Genomic DNA, 6,000 nt, shown 5'->3' with positions numbered 1-6,000 from the left:
ACTCCCCTGCTCCCCCATCACCGCCCCCCAAAAAGCCTTAGGAAATGTGAACTTCATTTGTGGAGGGTTTCAAGAATAGAGTAAAGATATTCCAAATGTTTTGTTTGAGGTCTGCCCCAAACAACCAATTTATGTGAGCCTTATTCACAGGCTGGGAGTTTACTTCTCGTTCTGTTTCTCTGTCTCTGTCGCTCTTTCTCTCTCACGTCCACACACTAAAAACCACAATTTTGACACAGACTGGTGTGCTGCTGAAGAGATGGGGAGGGTGTCATTTCTGGGAGTGGGGTCTAAGGTCCTTAAAACCCTTCTGGTTTGAAACAGGGTGAACCGGCCACATGGCCTTTCCCAATTAACTAATTTCTCACTAATCTAAAGATCTATTTAGAAATGTGTGGGGGGATGGAGATTTAAAGATAACCTCTAATTGGTCTGGAAAAATTCAGTTGACACCTAGAAAACCTCTCTATTTCTCTTTCATTCTTCCCCCACCCCTTTCCCCTATCCTGCACTCTTTCTTGTCTCTGTCTCTCTAATTTGTTTCTTCTAGAAATTAAAAGTGGACTTCGAAAGGAAAAAGCAATCAGAAACCGTTGGGAAGGGGGAGGAGAGAAAGTGAACTTTTAATTTTTTCATTGTGCTGCATGGCAATCTTATGTGTAATCCTCTAATTGGCTATTCTTTAGGAAGATCCTGTTCAGGAAAATCAGCCTTCGCACAGATAGGTGAGACTTAAGCATACAGACAATTTATAGCTCTATTTTGGTTTCACATCTTAAAAAGATGAAAAGGGTAGATTTTAGATTTTTCTGTCTGCAGAAAAATCCTTTCCAGCTAAGAGTCCCTCACTGAGGGAGCTCAGGCATTCCTATTGATAAGTCCTCCTTGGAAATGGAACTGAAATTGGCATCACTCAAAAAAAAGTTGATCCACCAAGAAATGCACGAATCAGACCTGATTGGATGGACATGCCCTTTCACCTCATTGTCTCTGACCTATCACTTAATTAATCTCTCCCAGATGCAGAGCTTTTGACAATGCCAAAGATAAGCAGTATTTTGAACAAAGCAGAAAGCTTATTAAAGAACAAGGCACAGTGAGGTTTGAAGCTTTTTAAAAAATGTATAAATCATCAGCATGTAGATGGAGAGTTTGTTATAACATAACTGGAGCTGGGAGTTGGTCCCATCTTTGCTAGAAACTTTGCCTTTCTTTAGCCACTGATTTCTATCTACACTCATTTTTTGCCTCTCCCCTCTCCATCCCTGGTTCCCTTCCTTCTGCCACTCCCTTTCTCTGGATTCAGATTATCCATGGCTAGTTTCCTGAAAAATTGTCCTCTGCTTCCCAGACTTGTCTCTGCTCTTCAGATCCTTTTTAGAGCATTAGGATTATCGAGGTGGTCAGCTCCGAAGGCTTTGGGTGACAAAATATTGACTGCGTTTGCTAGTACCTTATAAAGGGGGACATTTGTGCTGGAGACACCTTGGTGATATACAGGGAATAGTTCATTAATTAAAAAACTTGCTAATGGCTGCTTGAATTACTGTACAGAGAGAATGGAATGAGTTTGTAAAAGATGACAATTGGAGGAATAAATGGTTGGGTTTTGCTTAAAACATTTTTATAAACAGGTCCTAGAAAATGTGTTGCTTTTACTCATGCCTCTATCTTCAACTATTCAACTGAGCTTCAATTAATGATAATATATGGTCTGGGATCCTTAGCTGGGCTGACTGATGGAAGAGCTTTGTTGAATTTGGTGCAGGTGGCACTGTTTAATAAGCACAGGAAAGAGTGAATAATGTAGTGCTTGCAAAGAGAAGTAAATGCAAAATAGATCGCTCTAATTATGGCAGCCCCCAGAAATGGAGATGCAAGATGAAATGGCCAACTAGCTGGGAAATTCCAAATTGAGCTGACTGTCCCCTGCCTTTTTTTTTCTTTTCTTTTTTTTTACTTTCAAGGACTGACACAGTAGCTTAAAAGTAAAATTGGGATGAGCTCATCTGACTAGACACAAGTTCAAATTCCAAATGTGGGTCTGGTGACCTATCAGTGTTTCCCTTAACTGTCTAAAATCCTTTACCAGATAATACAATCCAGTTATAAAAGGGGACCATCTGAACATTTCTTCCTGCAAGAGATCATACAAGCTCATTACCACTGGTTTCTGTGCTTTATTGCAAGGTGTCAGGAGATTTTGTTTTTGTTTTGTTTTGTTTGAAATTCTTTATGCCTGAGAAAATGAGTCTATAGAAAATCAAAGTGTGAAGACTTAAGCACACAGAATTTCCCATATACCTGCAAGGGCCCATGATGATTTTCATTCATGCAGAGATAATCGATGGGACATTAGTTGTTTTAATTAATGGAAGAATAAAATGGGGGAGGGGCAAGGGGCTGGGCTCCAGCTGAAGCAAATGTGGGAAATGACTGCTCCTCACCTAAGCAGACAATGCCGCCTTCCCAAATAGCAGCAGAGATTTGCTAATCCGGCCAGTGGAAAGTTGGGCTGGGGTAGAGGAAAGGTCCAGCTGAAAACGAAGGGCGAGAGATGGTGGCCACTCACTTCTCCTCCCCTGCAATCTCACTGTTCCCCTTGGAGATACCCATGTCCTACCTCACTCATAGGAGAGGAACCCTTGTTACTTCCAAGGAAGGTGCAATTTGTGCTAGGAACCTAGTTAGTATCTTTTGTGATGGTAAAATAGTGCCAGCGTCTGGGAAGCTAAAAATCGACATTCTTTAGCCCAGATTAAGGAAAGGTTGGGGCTAAAGACGTGTAGGCTTCCCGGACAGGGCTGAGAGCTGTAATGGATGTGCTAGAGACGAGGTGATGGAGCTGATCTGTACGGCATTGCCTCCAGTGAGTGCGCGGAGCCTCTTGTCCTCTGACTGGGGACCCAGGGAGGAGCCAAGTCCTACAACTTTAGTCAAAAACCCTTCTTTTTGTTCTGTGAAAATGTTTACCAAACCTACCTCCAGTCTAGTCAGCACTGGCTGGGCACTCGCGTCAATTAGTGTATGTGAAGCTCATAAAAAGTTTATGAGAAACCTTCGCTTAGAAATATAGTTTAGGGGTGTCCTACTGTCCGAGAGGGATGGCAGGGATGCCTTTGAATAAAGGACTGTGGTAGGACAATTTTCCAGTCTCAAGTGCACGTAGGTACAAGAATTGTCAACTAGTCCAGAGTTCAGCTGCTTCTGCTCCATCCCCACTTTTTTCCGTACAAAATCGTCCTGATTCTCCTTTCGGCAAAACGTGGTTCCCTGTGTGAGAAAAATGTATTGCTGTTATTTGTGCTTCGACCTAAAAGGCAGCCGAGTAGCAAAATTAGCAAAATGGCTCTTCTAGGACCGGATAGTTTCTGGGTTAGATTAAAAAGACATTACCCTCAAGGAAATGTCTGTAGTTATACCAGCTGAGAAAAATGACATATTTTTGCAATATTTATCCCATTTTTGGCTTCCAGAGCAGTTTATATCTTTGCATAGAAATTAGTAGGTAGGAAGATGCAATTAGCTATTGTGTATTTTATCACAATTCTTCTTTAAGAATAATCTGAACTGACAGGTTTACATTGTTGACAGTGTGATTTAAGCAAGACCCAGATACAAACTTTCCCCACCCTAATCAATAATGGTAAATCCTTTTGCTGAGGTGAACAATCTCTGACCTAGTATTCATATTTTTTTACCAATTCCCTGTAATAAAATTGAACATTTTGTCACCACTTTGAGAAACACTGCCAAACACCTTAAAACACATGTCACACGCCAGCAGCCCCTCATTTCCCTCCTCCGGGAGTTTCTACATCTGGAATCATAATCACAGATAAAAACCTTGACAAAATTGCATCTGAGCACATTCCTCTCCTCAGCCCTTACTTTCTCATAACATTTAATACAATATTAATACCTGCTACCGAAAGGCAGGGAGGAGGGAAAGGGCTGCCAACCTCCACGTTTCCTGATGCATCATATTCAAACCTGAAATTCACACTTCGTGTTTCATTTTAAGTTCAGTGCATTTAACAGGGCCCTAGAGAGAGGGCCCTGGTTAGTTCCCCAACCTGCTCAGCTGACGCCCAGGGAGGCAGTTTCAGAATTGTTCAGATTGCTGCAGGGAGAAGAGGAGGAGGAATTGGGCTCCTTTCTGCCTGAGACGGGCCGAGCCACTTAATGTGTCCACAAATACGGGATTCCTTTTTGAAACAAGTAAGGCTCTGCTGTCCATAGTGGTGACCAGCCGCTTTTCTGTAAGGTGTGACCAAGGCAATGAGTAGATTTCATAAAGAGGTAGCCATGCCTGTGCTCATTTGCCGCTGACTGGCAGCCTCTCACATCAACATAAAACACCTCCACACACACACTTTGCTGAATGAAACCCACAGGCCTGGGGAGAGGGTCCTTGTTGAGGATGTGGGGCCTTTCTGCCACCCCTGTGACTCCGCTTCACCCCACCTTTTCTTGATGTTCACAACCCCACATTCCTGCACAGTGGCAAGGAATCACCAGTCTTCTGCCATACACACAAGAGACAGAGGTGAGAGAGAAAGGGAAAGTGCAGGAAGGGTACCCCACTGCGGGGGAGGGGGGTGTTCCCCGGGGCACGTGTGGTACCCTGGAAGTGCACTTTCAGACGTTGGTGGCTTTGTCAGAAGCTGCCATTCTCTAACTAGATTTAGGGTCAAAACAGACCCTAGAATTGCCTGGGAGTCCAACCAGCAATGCTCCCTCCCTTTTTAACATTTAAAGAGCCAGTTCTCTGGACCAAGTAACCAGCACCTCTAGTAGCAGCCTCCCAGTAGAGGGACACACACACACACACACACACACACACACACACACACACGCACACTCTTCCCTAAGCAAGCTCCACTTCGATGAGCAAGGAGTCTAATTTGCTGAATGGTGCAACCCGGAAGACAGGAGGCATCACAGTCCGAGAACAGAGTTAGGCAACTGGCCTGTGACTGCAGCCAACAGCTTCAAGAACACAGTCCTTTCAAGGCAGAGAAGAAACGTTGTTTTTGCCTCTTTCTTCTTGGCAGTTATTATCCAAGGGGCTCCCCCGACCCCAATCCCCATCACCACCCTCAGAGTTTCAGGCCATCTATTGCCCGTGCCCAAAGGCCAGCAGGTCTGGGGCCAAGGAGGGCGGCTCTCCCCTGCGGAATCCTTCCCTGGCGGCTCCCAAATCTGGTGGGTTTTCTGCCTGCCTTTCCCTCGGGGGAGACTCCGGAGAGGCTGAAAAAATCTGGGCGCCCGCTCGCTCGCTTGTCAAGAAGCAAACTGTCTTCACATTCTCCAAGAGCAACATCCCTGCCTAGGAAGAGGAAGGAAGAGGCAAAATAAATAAAACCAGTTAATGTTGTAGTTAACTTGCAAATCAAGTAAATCTGTTGGTGCCGTATTTGAGAAATAAACCATCAGAGCGTCACAGCAAACACACACTTCCGAGCGTCTTCATTTTGATTTAATGGTATATCAGCGTCAACTATCGCTTCCTCTGCTGGTACACACGGCCTGATGCCGCGGGAGGAGGATGCCCATGTTTATCACCGAGTGCGATGACTAATTACACCTTGTCAATCACCGGCTATGAAGACATAAAACCAGCGCGCACAATGAAGTAGTTGCCTGCAGCGTCAATTAGCTGGCGATTCGGAGGTTATTGCGTGGTCCCGCTCTGGCCGCCTCTAATAACGGGACAGAGCCCCGAGAACAGCGCCCTGATCAATCACCCTCCGTCCGCCGCCCGGCTCCCGCGCCCACTTCCCCCGCCCGGCCGGGCCTCACTTTCTTTGGGCGGCATGTGGCTTCCTCCCTCCGCGGCCCCGGCTCGGCGGCGCCGGCAGACCCGGGAGCCCCGGGAAGTTTGCGCGCGGCAGCCCCGCAGCCGGCAGCCCCGCAGCCTTCGGGGAGCGCCGGGGCTGGTGGCCCCTTTGTTGGAAGAGGCGTGGAGGGAGCGCTTTTGTTCTGAGTTAGTCACGG

This window comes from Desmodus rotundus, chromosome 1, assembly GCF_022682495.2.
Source record: "Desmodus rotundus isolate HL8 chromosome 1, HLdesRot8A.1, whole genome shotgun sequence".
Taxonomy (NCBI): Eukaryota; Metazoa; Chordata; class Mammalia; order Chiroptera; family Phyllostomidae; genus Desmodus; species Desmodus rotundus.
The sequence above is the reverse complement of the archived record's forward strand: the minus strand, read 5'-3'. Positions refer to the sequence as shown.